Below are 16667 nucleotides of genomic sequence, written 5' to 3' on the forward strand. Positions count from 1 at the left end.
AACCCTGGAGTTGTTGACAACTGGACTTAATTGTCAGAGGTCCCTTTACCTTTACCTTTACCTTTACCTTTACCACCATTCCTCAGATGAAAATAGGGACATTGTATTCTACGTCAGTATCACTGCTTAAACATTTTGTGCTGATCCAAAAGTTATTAGTGGAAACACACAAAACCTTAATATTTTAAGGACAGAAATGTTTAAATTTAAGTCTTGTATATAGGGAAGCCTGAGAGGGGGAAAAACTCAAATCAAAAAATACAATTAAATCTCTTTCTGTGTGTACACATATACAACATTAACAGTAAATACAACATTATAAAAAATAACATTATTGAAAAATAATTAAATACCACATGGGTGGAAAGTCTTCATTACAAACTGCCATGTAACCAAACAAGCAATTGCTCTTCAGTGCTGCTGCTTCCACTTTCAACTGGAGCTTTTAAACAGCAAAACTTCCCACATAACTTCCCCGCTACGAGTGAAGGCCATAACATGAGCACAGCCAATCCCTATTTCAACTTAAGTTTTTTGAGAAGTTTGCTCTTTTCTTGCCATTAAGCCTCTGTATGGGGCAGATAAGATTTTGCTTTGGGGATCAGATGTTGCATTTGGAACTCTTAAATACATTGATTTTTGCTGCCATCACTGCACACAGACTATTTCTTATTCCCATGTGCTCTGCGTATGCTCAGGTTGAAGCTTGTCCTTCTGGTGACTTTCCTAAATAGCTTTGAACCTCACTTAATGTTCTTTTTGAACATGCTGAAAATGCCTTCAGAAAAAGCATTGCTGTGTGGGATGAGAAAGACGTATTCGGCCATTTGAGAGAAAGCTAAACTATAGTTGCCCAGTAGCTAGATTCTGTAGCTTTGAAACCTGATGCCAAGAAACCTACTTGAAATGCACATAATGTTGCACAACGAGCTTCATAATTTACAAAATCCACATTCTGGGGCAGGCAGCATGGAAGGGGTTTCTTTTTGGGCAGAAGGTGTCACAATGGAAACATACCCTCCAAAATTTCTCTGGTGAAAATAGGGACGTCCTATTCCATAATGATAATTTTACATTTTATACCCTACACATCTTACTTGGTCACCCCAGTCACTCTGGGCAGCTTCCAAAATATAGAAAAACATAATAAAACATTAAACATTTAAAAAGACTTCCCAATACAGGATTGCCTTCAGATGGCTCAGGGGTCAGATAACTCCATACCCTCCAACATTTCACCAATGAAAATAGAGACATCCTAAGGAAAAGTGAAACATTCCGGGATCAAATCAGAAACCTGAATGGCTTCTCTAAATCAGGGACATCCCTGGAAAATAGGGACACTTGGAGGGTCTGTAGAAAAGCAGCAGAATCTGATTCTGAAAGCGGCAATGAAAGGGAACTCCTGAACAACATAAGATTTGGAAATGGGAGTGGGCAGCACTTTGCCCCACCCCTAAATCAGCTCCATCCCTTTCCACCTCCCACCCCACTCCCAGGCTGGTCTCCAGAGTTTTTAGCAGAGACAAACCCCATTTGAGATCTTGCTCAGTGAGGGGTGGGTGTGGAGAGGAGAAGTGGCAAGGAACAGAGTAGAGACAGGGAGGACACATTGCAAGTATCTCACTCAAAAAATTAACACTGATCCACTCAGGGAACCAGCAACCTGTGCCAGGTTTTGTCAACACACCTGGAAGATGATGCATGGAGAACAGAACATGGATGGCCTCTTTGAGACATTTACTTCTCCATGGATGAAAGCCTAAATGAATAAATGTTCAGCTTATATGTAAGTGGAAGCTCAAAGAATTAAACTCAGGAGGAGATCTTTGTCCATTCAGTTAACTTGAGAGTAATGTCCATGGTTTGAAATAGTTTATGATTAGATTTGGAAAGAACATTAAATTATGTTTGAATAGCTATCGTAGCAGTCTGACCTGGATACAGAGCAAAATACTAATCAAACCATATAGTCCCTGGTTCTCCTCAAAGTTTCCTGCGGGGCAGTTGGCACTCAGCACCGGAACCTTCCCCCTGCTTTAATCTGGTAAAATGAATGGTTTTAGGTCTTGGGGCCAAAACGATCTCAACCTTTTCTAAAACCTGATATGGGCAAGAAGCCCAACTCACTGCATGGAATGGTGAACCATTTTTTGTAACCATAAATGATGCTTCAGGATGAACCAAGACAAGCTTAAGGTGTCTTATGTCAGTAGCAGACCTTGGGTCTCCAATTTCAGCTGCATCCTTTGTGACACCAAATTTTGGGACCCCTCCCCCACCTCTTGTGCTCCATTCTAAATACAGTGGTACCTCAGGTTAAGCACTTAATTCATTCTGGAGGTCCGTTCTTAACCTGAAACTGTTCTTAACCTGAGGTACACTTTAATGGGGCCTCCCACTCCCGCTGCCCCACTGCCGCACAATTTCTGTTCTCATCCTGAAGCAAAGTTCTTAACCCGAGGTACTCTTTCTGGATTAGCGGAGTCTGTAACCTGAAGCGTCTGTAACCCGAGGTACCACTGTAATAGTTGTGGTGTCCCCTTCAGTGCCCCTGAAGCTCTGCACCCAGTGTGACCAAACTGGACGTGCTCCCCTCAATCTGCCTCTGCAGTCATCAGTTATCAGACCATGGAAAATGTGTTGGTTGATAGCCATAGAAGTTGGACTCTGTTAAGGGGCATGTAGGTAATCAACTAACTCTGAAAATGGATGGTGCTGGCAAAGAGGAGCTATGCCATAATGGGCAGAAGGGCCACTGCGGTAGACCTTGAAGCTGAATATGTGCAAGTCATATATAGGGATTTCAATCTTTACTCCCCAGCCCCACAACTTAAAGTGTGTTAAATATTCCTAGGGAAAACAGCATAGTTTAAGTAATTAAATGCCTAGCCAAAGCAGCAAAAATGGCAATTACTTAGTTGCATTTTATGTTATATTGCATTTTATTGTTGCATTGTATTGTGATGCAATATTAAAACAAGACACATATTTCACGTTGCTACAGTGTAATAAAACTATAGTAGGAGTAACCCTTAGCTTTTACAAAACCACCTACACCAAGCAAAATCTTAAATTTAGCAGAAGTACCATGTAGTCAAGCTATCAGTGCTGCCGTGAATTTAATGTTGCATTTCCTGACTTGGGTGTAATTTAATCCTTGGGGGAAAGAGTGAGCCTGCACCGTGCTATTTAATTCCTTAACCAGAGGAAGTGAATGCAGCTGCACTTATTTGCATAGTGGGGGGATGAGCTCTTTTTTAGTTGGGGGTGGGGAGTGACATCTGTTGAAGTGGAGCCCTGCTAAGATTGGGTAATGGGTTAAGAGGGAGAAGCTCTTCTCATAGCACTGCCACCATGGATGGCATGGATGTGAAAACACAAAAGGGGGCTTTTTCTCCCACAGCATCCTATCTCTGAAACTCCCTCCTGGGGCAGATCAGGTCCTTCCCTGACAATATTCAGGCAGAATTTAAATATATTTTATTTGCCTTGAGTAAGAAGAAGACAGAAAAAATCAGGCACCATAGATTTCAAATAATCGTTTTAATTAATATATATTGGATATGGTTTGATAGGATTTTATGTTATTAGGTCAATGTTTCCTGGAAGGTGGTGGCTTGTAAAAAAAAACCAACAACTTCTGAGTAATCTGGTTCTAGTGTCCTTGAAGCTGTGGGGCATGGGTCTGTTTTGTCTACAAGTATCACTTCAGAGAAGCTAAGATGCTGCCTCCCTTGTACAAAAGCTAAGCATTCTGCAAGCACAAGGGCAGAGGAGACTTTGTGTCCTAAGCTCCATGTAACCCAACCTTCTTTGAATTTGCTAAGGGAAGATTAGGGATGCTTGAGATCAACACCCTAAAACATGGATGCCAATGTTCTTCAAAACTTAATCAACAGAATGCATTGTGTGACTGAAGTGGGGAGATGTTAGAGAGAGAAAACTAGTTCTTCTTCCAGGGGGGCTTTACTGAAGCAATTCATATTAAAGAACTGAACAATTAGTGGAATATGTGCTCCATCAGCTTATCCTCACGAGCTTAATCAGAAGGGAAATAATTCTATGCAATCTGCAGTTGCCTGTGTGGGACTGGAGGAATTCTGAGCTGTTCATGAGAGCAGTTGTAATCAAAGTCCGCTTCAGTGCTTTGCCTTGATTTTGCTTTTATTCTGGGACCTGCAATGTTTCTGCCTTCTGGTGCCACAGGTGTCACCTCCTGTTTCCCATTCATCCTTTCTCAGCACGGGTAAATAAACAGATTGTTATAATGGCTCTGTAAGGATCCACTGCTCTATGAAAGACTGTATTGAACTTCACAAGACGTCACATTAGAATGCCATCCAGCAATAAAAGAAATACTTTTGTTTCTTCCATCGCATATCTGGATATCTCTGGGGCCTTTTCTAACCAATACATTGCTCCCAGATTACCTTACTTCAAAAGTAGGTAAAATGCATTTGGGGCTTTGAAGCTTTGCATGTTAGATGTGGCTTCCTGGTTTATGAATGAGGTAACCCCAAACTATCTATCTCCTCCAGGGTGTTATTTGAGATTATCCATGGATAGATGGAGAAGAAATTTACACCTTCTGTAACAATATGCAAACTTTCAAAATTCACACTTCTCTGAATTTTGCTATGTAGTTTTCCAATAAAATAATGTGCATATTAGGGTAAAGTGTGCATAAAGGTGATCAATAAGAGAAAACAGAATCTTAAATACATTTTCTTAGGGGATATGGCTTGCAAAAATTGGTATATCCGGCAATATTACATACAAAGACATGCATTGTTGGTAGGTAGCCCCAGGACATTTTGCCACTAGAAGCAATATAGAAAATGCCACTCTGCCCATCAGGGCATGCAGGATATACAGAGGAGGTTGACAAACACAGGAGGTAGTAAGCAGCACACTTCTCAGAAGCTGCCCCCCCCCCCCCGCTGCCTGGAGCCTGAGGCCATCGCCTTACCTCACCTCATGCGTGAGCCAGCCGTGATAATAGGAGAAATTTGTACTAAAATGCTAATATATCTTCAGGAGGACTGGTGCAGAAATGTGGAGAACCAAACCTAAGACTGGGAAAATTAGAATCTGAGACAAAACAAAATCAACACAATTATCCATCCTGAGCTAGATGTCACAAAACCTTTAAATACAGAGGAACAAAAATCCTGATGAGTCTGTGAACTCTTTCATGCCCTGCCCAACCTGGCAATTCACAAAAAAAGAATAACTAGACATACTTCCCCCTTAGTTGCTTTATTCTCAGACCGATGGCGTGCATTATTATGGGGAAAAGTTGATAGTACTCACTGGTCCTTTTTTCTAACTGTCATTGTACTGCAACTCCATGTGGGCGTCCTGAGAATAAAACTGCAGAGAAAATCCTATAGGGGAGGGAAGCATTTGTTGTCTTGAATTCCAAGCACTCCTAATCAGCACAAGTAGGAAGGCATATTATCCAGACAATTGCTTGTGTTCCTCTGATTTGGAAGAGGGGAAGCAGCACGCCCACATTTTCATCCAAACAAGACACCTAAATTGAGGTTTGGAGTTCAAGAAGAATTCAGAGTTCTCCTAATTAGTGCTTGCAGTTTTGTATATAGAGATCTTCCTTAAACTTTAAGAATCATGGTTTAAGAAAGGGATGGCCAAGCTGCCACCCTCCAGTTCTTGTTGGACTCAGCCCTGGTCATCAGCTCCAGCCGGTATGGCCCAATGGTCAGGGATCAAAGAAACTATAGACCAGCAGCACCTAGAGGGTCACAGTTTTCCATCCCTGATTCACAATACACACATGCAGCATTTAATGATATAGCTAGCCCAGTGTTTCTCATACATGGGTCTCCAGCCGTTGTTTGACTACAACTCCCATCAGGACCAATGGTCAGGGATGATGGGAGTTGTAGTCCAACAACAGCTGGGGATCCAAGTTTGAGAAACATAGGCATAGTCAATAACAGTCATCTTATCCTCTTTAACTGTAGAAAAAATGTAACATAAACAAACAAATAAAACAACTGATAGAAAACAGTCAGTTTAAATGTATACAAGTATAAATCTCTCCAGCCTGGAGAAGAAATTTAGCTGAAAGGGTGATGCTTAAGGCTGTCAGAAGCTAAAGAAAAGCAAACATTTGAGATGAAAGTGTTACGAAATTGTAGCATTGCTACTGTCACATTGCAGAATATTTCCCCCTCCATGTCACTGAAGCTAAAGCATTTTGCCTTTCTTGCAGTGTCCTTGTAGGTTGCTCCAGGAAATCAAGCTGTCACAAGCATCTGGACCTCTTAGTACACAAATGGCAGCACATGTAATAATGGTAGCAAAAAGGCAGTGGCCTGTTCTGAGAATGGCCTCATAATCTTCAATACAGAAGGCAAGAGGGTAGACTGAGAAGATGAAAAAAGAAGAAGAATTGCCATCAACAAATTTGCCTTCTCATGCCACAGATGCCATAGCCATTAAAATATACCTCAGGAAGCTGTTTGTTCTGCAGTAGCCAAATAACACTAGAAAGAAACCCATGACAATCAATTGCGTAGTATGACTCTCATGCTCTGCACTGAAATAACATGTGCATAAAACGATACATTTTATGAACACATTTTGTGAATTTTAGGAATGGCTGAAGGGAGCAGCGCAGAGAGAAGACACACCATGGTGCATCTGCAGCAGCACAACTGGACACCTTCATCTGCCCCGGCTGCAGATGTCTCTCCAGCATTGGTCTCTAGTCACAGCAGGCACTGTAACCTTCCAACAGCTTGACCTCACCCCCCAAGGCACACTCCTACATTGTCTCCTGAGACAGACAGATGCCAGCCAACCAAAATGATACACTTGGAGAAATCACACCATCTTAACCATAAAGTTTGTCAGGCTGAGAATATTTATAAATGCTATTCACAAAAACATTAGCCGCCTCTTTATTTCTTAAAGCAGGTCCAGATTTCACATGTTTTAAATAAAAATTGGGTGTGATCACAGATTGTCATGTTGTATCATCTATTCTTCTAAGCAGATCTCGGGAAAAATAATGTGTTCACATGTGTAGGGATTAGTGCAGTGGTGAAAAGGACTTCCATCACTAAGGAAGGGATTCTGCAAATGAGATTCCACCAACCATGATTCTGAGTACCTCGTGATAAATAACAGGAGGGTTTTTATTATTATTATTATCTTGCTGTAAAAGTCTTGCATTAAAACATATATATACTGCATAATAGTTCTAGCTTTCTCAGCTTTAAAAGAGATGCACGACATCGTCTCACATTCATTATTATCATTAAGTCAGGCCTATAGAACTTTTCAGTGCCGAACATACTTTGTCTCACTTAGCTATTTTGCAGCTGTATTATACCAGCAAATTGCCTGTACTTCACGCCGTCACTCCATAAGCTGCTTGGTCTACCACATCTTCCTATCTCAAATATATAATTGTCCCTAGAGAACCATTTTTTACTCCTTCAGAAATCAAATACCACTGAGCAGAGAAGGAAACATTCCATGGCATAAAAGCTGTTATTCCTACATCAAATTCAAATCAGTGACATTTTCTTTCATGCTGTACAAGCGGGAAGAACCTAGAGGTTGACATTTTATTTTGAAACTCTAAGTAGGTATTTCTAAAGCGACTAACATTTACATAATATGACCCAGCCCCTGGGGCTCTTGCACTGATTCATCCATGAGCACGAATGGACACTACAAGTTGTCAACAGCACTCCTTGGCTCCCATCTCTTGTGTGGAGTTTTTCCTTCCTGCATACGATTGGACAATGACTCAGGGTGCCTTTAATTGAAGATTGGAGGAGGGAGAACTGATTTATGCAAAGCACTTGTTCCATCTCTTGAGTTACAGCTTTTTTTGAAGGATACCAGAGTATCGTGGTTATTCCTTCTCTGCTAGTTGTTGCACACTAGAATCAAGTTGGGGCATAGGGTATAGAGATTCTGTTTCAATGCACATGAGTGGACTAGGCAATTCCCAGGTCACAGTCAGTCTTACAAGGCTGTGAATATTCTGAAGCACACAGCACTTATTTTTCCAAATTAGAGCAACTCTGGGCACTGGCAAAGAGAAGGACTGAGGGGCCAGAAGGTGGCTTTGCACTGCTGAAAGTCTGTAAGGGTGGCAAAATGAATTTCCCTTCTCCTTTGCCTCCGTACTATGTCAGCTCAGCTGCTTTATGGTGCCTTATCTTTCTTGCTTATTAGCAATTGCAAAGTAGACTGTGCTTTCCTTTGTGGTCACTGTCTGCATGGATCAATCAATGGATACCATTAACCTACTCAGTGTTGTCTCTGCAAAGGAAGGAAAGACTGTGTGTTGCTGCAGGGTGATTAAGCTATTTCGCTCAGTAGGGATCCAGAATATACTCCTATGGAGAACATGGACATACCTAGAATAAAATAGAAGAGTATTGATATTGTAGGCAACAATCTACCTACCAGTTAAGCTGGTTTCTTTCTTTCTTTCTTTTAAGGAATTCAATAATTAATTTAACTAGTAGTTGATAAATAGGGGGGGGGGGGGGCGATCTCATTTACTAAAATCAAACTTCACCGGAGAAAGGGAGGGAGGATTACTGGAAAACTTGTCTACAAGGTATTGACTTTCCAGTACCTGCTCCAGAAGACTGAAGTAGTGCCTGGGTGTTCTGATTTCTCAATAGAATCTTTAAAAAAAATAGAACCGAAGCAAGCCAACTAATGACCTAGCCTTTCCATTATAAATCTAGAATGCCATTACCAAGAAGAATTAAACAGCATTAAAGCGTGGGCAGAGAAAAATCAAATCCTTGCTGCTGTTATAGAGCATCCTATTTCTGTATTGAGACAGCTCCCTGAGAAAGCTGCAAGGCTCTCTTAGCAACACAGAACAAAGTACAAGTTGATTTCATTTACATAGACATAAACCTAAAATAATTCCCTGGTGTTACCCCATCAGTGCAACCCAAGTTGAACTGCCAGCTTTTTGTGTGTGGGAGATTCCCTTTTCTTCCTATACTGAGGTCACCCATTGACAGACAAGAAAGACAAAAGCTTTATTGTGTGTGACTGTTAATTTTGTTCACACATGGACTGCACTCACACACAGTGATCAAAGAAAGCCAAAAATGTGGGCATATAAAACATGATTGCAACATTTGAAATGGCCACATGCCGCATGTAGCCACCAAGTTTTAGCCTAGTGAACAAGACACTGATCATAGCAAGGGTGTGCAACATTCTTGCTTGATCCCTGTATGGAAGTGCTGTCAAAACAGCAGCTGCAAGAGAAAGCAGGGCTATGCTAGCTGCCCCTTTCTACCTGTAGGTCAAGGAGTTGCAGGCAGAAGGGCCTGCTGACTACTGTGGTGGTAAAGGGAGAGTTGATAGCAGGCAAAAGGTAGACAGGCCCTGTGGAAGTTTGCGTTGTATGTTCTGAGTTCTCTGCCATGAATTAATGGATTGATCTTGGGGTTATAGTCTTGTGGGAAGTGAAACACAAGAGCAGTCAAGTACAACATCCCTAGAGTGTACATAAAAGGGGATGTCTGGACCAGCCAGTTGAAACTTTCTGTTTCTCCTGTCACCTGTGCAGGTAACAAAAGCATAGGACTGGCCACTATTTCTCTCTCTCTGACTACTTTCATTGAAGAAGCAACATCTGCTTAGCCAAAGATGCTCTCTTGGCTTCCAGCCAAGAGAGGACAAAGGGACTGTCTTTTTATGGGATAGTTTCCAGGTGTATGTTACTTTCTAAGCTAAGACTGCCTTCTGGGATCTGATTGTGAACAGAATGTGAGTGAGTAAACTCTTTTTATACTTTTATGAAGACTGTGTCGTGTCCTATCTTTTATGAGGGAATAAAGGGAAAATACCAGGACAGTTATTATAGAGGCTTTAGCGAGCCAGAGCAAATGCATCCTCTGTGAGTTTAAAAAGGGGAATGTTACTCTGCTAAATTGTGGAACTTGTTAACACAAGCTGGAAAGGCTATAATCAAACAATATATCCTCTCCTGCATACCTGAACATTCCCACAAGTCTTAGCCTCTGTGTTCCCTCCCTGTTCAATGGGCCCTGCATTTACCAGAAGCCTAACCCCTTGGCCATATAATTTAATACAAAGGCAATGGCTTTGCTCACTTTCTTGACATGCACTCTGCATGAATGTGATCACTTGCTTCCTCTCTGTGGCACAGGCTGTGTGACTCTAGGAGGGGGCTGATAAGGTGTGTGGAAAAGGTATCCCTTGGCTGCAGTCATCTTGTAAGCACACAATTGTGGCCCTCCAGGTGTACTTCCGGTGGGCTATGCTGACTGGAGCCCAACAGCATCGGGGAAAGGAGCACATGTTTTCTATTTCTGCTTTACCCATTCAGGGATGGGAATCTGTGATGTCATTGGAAGATGAAAGAAAGGTTAGTAGAGACTCCGGACTATCCTAGCTGTCCCTTTCTACCTGTGTGGCAAGACGGTGCAACCAGAAGGACCCCATCCGCGCCAGTCGGCATTGCCAATGGGCAGGGGCAAGGGCGTACCTAGGGGTTGGTCAGGTTGGTCCCCTCCAAGGGCGCAGGTCCAGGGGAGGGCTGCAAAAATAGCGCCCCTCCACTTTGGCCGCTCCTTGCCAAGGGAGCCTCATTATGCCTCTGGCTAGGGGTGGTGGGTGCTGCAATTCAGCAACCTCTGGAAGCCAGACGAGCAGAGTTCGCTCCGCAGCCTTCCTCCTCTCCCAGCTCTATAAAAGTTCCATTTAGCTTTCGCTTCTTCCGTCCCACAGAGCCATCCATCATCGCGAGCAAATGGCCCGACAGGTCTGCTCCAGGGCTGGCTGCCCATCAGAATCTCTCCTCTCCCTGCGGAAAGCAGCGGCGTCCAGACTGCGCACACCAGGGGGGGGGGAGGGGCAGGGGGAGGCGGGGCGGGGCGGGGCGGCCAGTGGGAATCCGACGGCGCACCAATGGGAAGGCGCTTTGGAGAGCAGGGGCGTGGCCGCGGCGCTCGGGTCGCTCTGTCAGGCAGGCTCCCAGGGCTGCGAGCGCCGCCGCTGCAGGTGGGGAAAGGAGCGTCAGGAGGAGAAGCCGCCCGGCTTGGCAGCTCGCTCGTTGGTTCTCCCGCCGTCCTGAAGGGTTTCCAAGCGCGCCCCGGAGCCCCGCCACCCTGGTTCCTCGGAGCCTGGGCGAAAGCTGCCGCCGGCTGGCGCCCGCGCTACTTTCCCAGGAGGAAGCGGCCAGCGGGGGCTGAGCTGGACTCTCGGCGGCCGCTGCTGCTGGCGGCGGGTCTCTCAGGTGAGGCGCCTCGCCGCTTCTTGCTCCTGTCCCGCGCGGCCAAGTCTGAGGGAGGGCGGGCGGGCGGGCGGCGGACCCGAGCGGCTTCTGCTCGATGCGTCGCCAGAGAGCGGCGTCCTGCCCTTGGTTTGAGGTCAGCGGGAAGGGCTGGGCGAGGGACAGATGCCGCGCTCGCCGCCCTGCTGCGTCTCCCTCCGGCGAGGAGGCGGTGAAGGGAGAGAGATAGGTATCGGGGGAGAAAAACATGCCGCGGGGCGGGGGGGGGTCCTCTCCTCCTCCTCCGCCGCCGCCGCCCGGCTTCCCGCAGCTCCGCGCGGACTTCTGGGGAGCGTCTCTTCCCCTCAGCGAGTCTCTCCGGCCGCCCGTGCCGAGCTTAAGAAGTCCCTTAGCCTCTCGCTCGCGCCCTTCCCCCGCCCTGCCCAGCTCGGCGCTCGGCTCTGTGTGCGCGCGCGCGCGTGAGTGTGTGTGTGTAATCCTCTCGGAGTCCTGTCCCCACCCAGCCGCAGCCGCAGCCCTGCCGTCCTGGATGCTGCTTCTCCTTGCCCGCCCTGCCCTGCCCAGCGTAGCCCCTCGCCTGCTTCCCGCGCCTTCTGCACTCCCCGCTCTTCCAAAGAGGGGCGAGCGCCTTGCTGGAATCAGACAAGCCGGGAGCGCAGAAGCAGCAGGAGGAACTTGGGCTCCGGGAGGGACTTGCTGTTCGCCGGTCTGTTTCTCGGAAGCCGGCGAGGAAGCTTCGCGCTTTGATTTTCGTAGTGCTTGTGGAGCACAGCTGAAAGGGTGAGGATCTCTTCACTTCGTTCACCTCTTTCCAAAGGGCTTTTTAACCTGCATGCTGAACTCTGGCAGATGTTGAGATTTGCTGCACTCGAGCAGGTGTTCAGCTCCCTCTGCGCTCCGCGAGATGTGCGCGTGAAGGGGAAGCAAGCGCTCTGAATATTTCCATCCCTCTTTTTATTTTTATTTTCAGTAAATTCGAATTTGTACTGTAGGTAGATCTGTAATATTCAGTACAAGGATCGATGGAAAGGAATGGTAGGAAAGGAATGACTGCAAAACAATGCTCGTCGGAACTGCAACAAAATGTTGCAGTGCGTGGTGCTTCTGTCCAGGATTTCAGCCTCGACGCTCCACTCTCTTGTTTCCTCCCCTTCACCAGCAGCCTACCAGTATTCCCCTCAGTAGTCCTCATTCAGCTGTTTTGGGCTTCCTCTCCCAAAGCTATTTTCCTCTCTTCTGCAAGACTGCAAACCTTGGGGTTCCCCCAAACTGCTGATGCCTCTCCTTTGTGTGTGAATGGTGCTATTTTGGCTACATCCAGGTCAGCACTAGGACGGATGAGTTTGGTTTTAGCATATGTCTGTACAACTGATATGATAGAATGTGAGGGATGCAACCATGGATAAGCACTGGGGGAAGATCAAAGTCTATTAGTATCACCATTTCCCTCTTTGTCCTCCCGGGAATACTAGAGAAAACCATTCAGGGAGTGTGGATTTTTCTGTCAAGGGAAGAGGGGAAAGGGAAAGCCAGATTGTACTGTGTGAATTCTCCGCAGTTCCACTGCTTAGGCTGTATTGTAATTCCAGTTATTTCATTAAGGGGGACAGGACTGAAGCAAGCTTAACTCCTAGATCTTCGGCAGAGTGCTGGGCTGGACTATGGATTGATTCTCTTCTGGAATGAGTTGACACACAAGATTCTTGCTGTCTCACCCACCAGGAGTTATAGTGCTCTAATGTATGGAGAGACTGTAGGCACTCTGTGGCGCCATCTGTGGGACAACAACAATCAGATGACAACAATTATTAGACACTATAAGAAGGTTGGAGTCACAGCATTGATAGAAACATATGCAGGAGGAAATGGCCTTAACAGATGTGTGCGTGCGTGCGTGCGTGCGTTGTATCCCTTCTGTCTTCCATTTGTCACTTTGTTAAAAGTTCTGGAGTAATGTTTGTAAAAGAAAAAAGAAAAAGTTACTAGGTAGCAGCAAAGTCTTTTACGTTTTCAACTGGTAAACACACACAAACACACACACACAAACTCTAAATTTTCATTTAATGGATTTACATTCATTACATTTTTCCAAAAAAATATAAATATTTCAATTCTAGTAAATATGTGATTCCTTCCATACAGCTTGATATTCCAGGGAAACGGTAAGGAAATGAAAATAAAGTTAGCTAGGTAGAAAAATATATTTCATTTAACATTTGTTTCTTGCCTAGATTGCTTCCTCACCTCAGCTTAGCTACCACAAATAGGAATTAAAAGAATGACTGAATTGGAGAAACATTAACTAATAAACATAGCAGTCTTCAGCTACTTTAGCTGTGAGGGGGCTGAAGAGTAAACTCTAAAGGGCCTGCCTTATCTGCAGCAGTAATTAGGATTCTTTTTTTAGTAAGCTCACTTTGGGGTTCTTCTTAAAGTTGGACTGCTTCCAAGAGTGCCTGTTTATCTTTCTCTCTGTAGAACACAGTTGCTCCACACACTGCTTGTGTGACATTATAGGCTGTGGCTGCCCAAGCTAATTGCTGACTGTGAGAGAGCGTTGTTAGATGTATAGTACTAATAGCATATGGGCAGTTGCATTTCATTATGCTAAAGTATGCTAAAGACAAAGGGAGTGAGGGACTAGTCAGAGATCAGTCAACTGGGCCGACTAATTGCAAGCCTAGAAAAGGTTGGACTAGGATTCTGCTGAAGGGTGTTGTTTCAGAAGGGAAATCTGCAGACTGGATAGGGTTATGGTGCATCAATGGCTAATAATGATCAGAGTACAAACTTTAAAAACTGTGTCAGCAGATTCAAGGTGCATTTTGCCTGTGTCAGGAAAGTTCTTGAGTCTTCAGTAATATTACACAAACAGCTGATTGCACTTGTGGATAATGCTGAACCTACTGCCTGCAATTACTTACTGACTTCAGTGAATGGGTCTGTGACATGTTTAGAACATAAACTCTGATGTATTTTGCAAGACCCATTTCCTTATCCACTTTTCTAAAGCAGTTAAAGAATTGGTGAGCCAAGAGAGATGTCCAACAAAATGTTATGGTGTGGAGAGTTCCTGTTAAGGTTTCCAGCCAACTGGTGCTGCAGTCTTCCAGGGCACTCATTCAATTCCACCTTCCCTTCTAGTTTTTTGTCCCCCTCCTCACGTCACAGCCAGCCAGGGTATTAAGCATGCTAAGAATTTTGGAGCAGCACTTGTAAGAGTCATTGCACCCCTCCCCCGACAGACAGACACATTATTTCACAGGCCAAAGCAGATTTTGTGCCATATCTGAGCTTGCACTTGAACAGTACAGTGTTTATTAATTACTAGAAAGCCCTTATTTCATGTGACTACTAGTATCTGTGCTTTATATTGATTGATCTATGGATATGTTTAGATGGAGAATGGTTCCTGAACCCCAACGCTTCTATTTTTAATTTCACTGTATCCACTTAAGTCTTTATGTATGTAATGGTTACCATCGCCCAAATACTCAGAATGTTTTATAAGAGGCTAAATATAGCTTCATTATTTGCTCTTGTAATGTAAGCAACACCACATATGTTGTTGATCCCTGTAAGTTGATCATATTAGTGTCTCTTTATAGATCGCAGCATAAATGCACTTCTAAAGGGGGGCAGGAGGAAGGAGATCAATGTTTTAACACTGACACATTTTTAGCTTAACATTATTGTGAGTGACAAAAACATTGAACAAGATTGGGAATTAAATTTTGAACTCCTGTTTAGTCTGTAGAGTGGGTCAAAAGAGGTTAGAAGTGCAGTTGTTTCAGAAATCAACTGAAATGCTTTGGCCTTATTCAGCAGCTGCCACTGCTGAATAATCCTGATCACACTGATGCACAGATAAGAGGTTTAACAGCATGAAATCAAGCAAAGAATAGAAAAATGGCAGTGACACTGATGATAATGAGGCAAAATCTGGGACTGACATTTTGAATTTTATGCCACATATACTATTCACTCATTTTTCTTTTTTAAAAAAACCCACCATAGTGACTAAAATTATTTCTAAATTTTGCTCAGAAGCTTCTTTAAACTAAACAAGACTTTCTTCTGAGTAACCATATAGGATTACACAAATAATGCTTATTTTTCTAATGATAACAAGCCTACTTAGAATTAGACGCAGTGCTGAATGCCTCCAACTTTGTTAGATTGTGGGTAAAATCTGTAAGGGAATAATATGTCAGTTTTCTTTTTTTGAAGTGTGTGTGTAAGAGAATAACAGTGCAATCCTATACATGCCTATTCAGCAGTAAGCCCCACTAAATTCAAGGGATTTTATTCCCTGTTAAGTGGGTACAGAATTGCAGCCTCGTTTGCCCAACTTCTTTTTGGAGGGGGCTTGTTAAATACTACATTATGTTTAGAAATTTTCTGTTCTAGAGGCAATTTAGATGGATAATCCAAACATGCAATAATTCTGTGGTGTCCTCTTGTGCGTATTGTTACAGTAAAAAAAGTAAACAGCAAACCTCAATATTTGACTTTACTCTTGAGCCTGTAATACTATACCCTTTCTTGGGAGTAAGTCCCATAGACCTCAATAGGACTTTCTTTTGTGTAGGAGCATGACAATTGTGTTGTGAGTTGCTCACTAAAATCCTATTCAATATAGCTGCAGAATCAAGGTTTTATTGCTCTGTTTCCTTTTCCAGGTTTTCCAATGTGCATATTTGGTGCATATGATTCATTTATCACTAAATCATTCTCACTTTTCTCATCCATACTTTGGATGGATGAAATATGAGTCATAATGTTCTAAAAAAAATCCAAAGCATTTTTCACACTTCTACCTTCACTATTTGTATTCTGCCTATTGATGAATAAGCTACCAAATATATAGTTCTGCCATGAAGTGGGATAATGTGCTGCTTCTCTGACTATCAAATAAGTTGGGAAGTAATAGATCTTGGGCAGTTAGCACTGTAGGCCAATAACAGATATTTCAGCAAAAAAAGGAAAAAAGGAAAAAAAAGGAAGGTGGGTTGATGAAGGGTTCTGTTACACATTATAAAAATAGCATATCCACTGTGCTCCAAAATATTCACAGCTGATGTGATGCCTGAAAAATTGTAATTTCAGTGTCGGCTGAAGAAGTAATTGCCCCTAAAATTGCTGCATGGAGTTGAACCAACATTTTCAGCTTCATAACTTTTGTTATACAGAGATGGAGATGGTACGAATTGACAGCATATAACAGATAGGAAGAAGGTGCCGTGTATGTGCTACTCCCCACACTTAGCCAAGGGACAAAGTAGATACAATGGCAGCCATTCTGTGTGGGACATTGAACAGTTCAAACCATGTGGAAGGTGCTTCATCATCAACCTGACATCACTTCCACCATCAGACTACAGCA

General features: G+C 43.7%; 1 protein-coding gene and 1 long non-coding RNA gene across 2 annotated transcripts in view; one reads left to right on the plus strand and one right to left on the minus strand.

The window, feature by feature from the left end:
* Positions 1-4712: 4712 nt before the first annotated feature.
* LOC307219669 lies at positions 4713-10577 on the minus strand. Its single transcript, XR_013840504.1, has 2 exons — positions 10535-10577; positions 4713-5390 (listed from the first exon to the last, which is right to left on the minus strand). It is a non-coding gene; the product is annotated as an uncharacterized lncRNA (long non-coding RNA).
* Positions 10578-11008: 431 nt separating this feature from the next.
* The window catches only part of EPB41L3 (erythrocyte membrane protein band 4.1 like 3), a 128728-nt gene continuing 123069 nt past the window's right edge, over positions 11009-16667 (plus strand). Inside the window, exon 1 of the mRNA XM_079982869.1 lies at positions 11009-11284. The gene's annotated coding sequence lies outside the window, so the exon portion shown is untranslated. The remainder of the gene's footprint in view (positions 11285-16667) is intronic.

The sequence above is a fragment of the Podarcis cretensis genome (genome assembly GCF_951804945.1).
Source record: "Podarcis cretensis genome assembly, chromosome: 7".
NCBI lineage: Eukaryota > Metazoa > Chordata > Lepidosauria > Squamata > Lacertidae > Podarcis > Podarcis cretensis.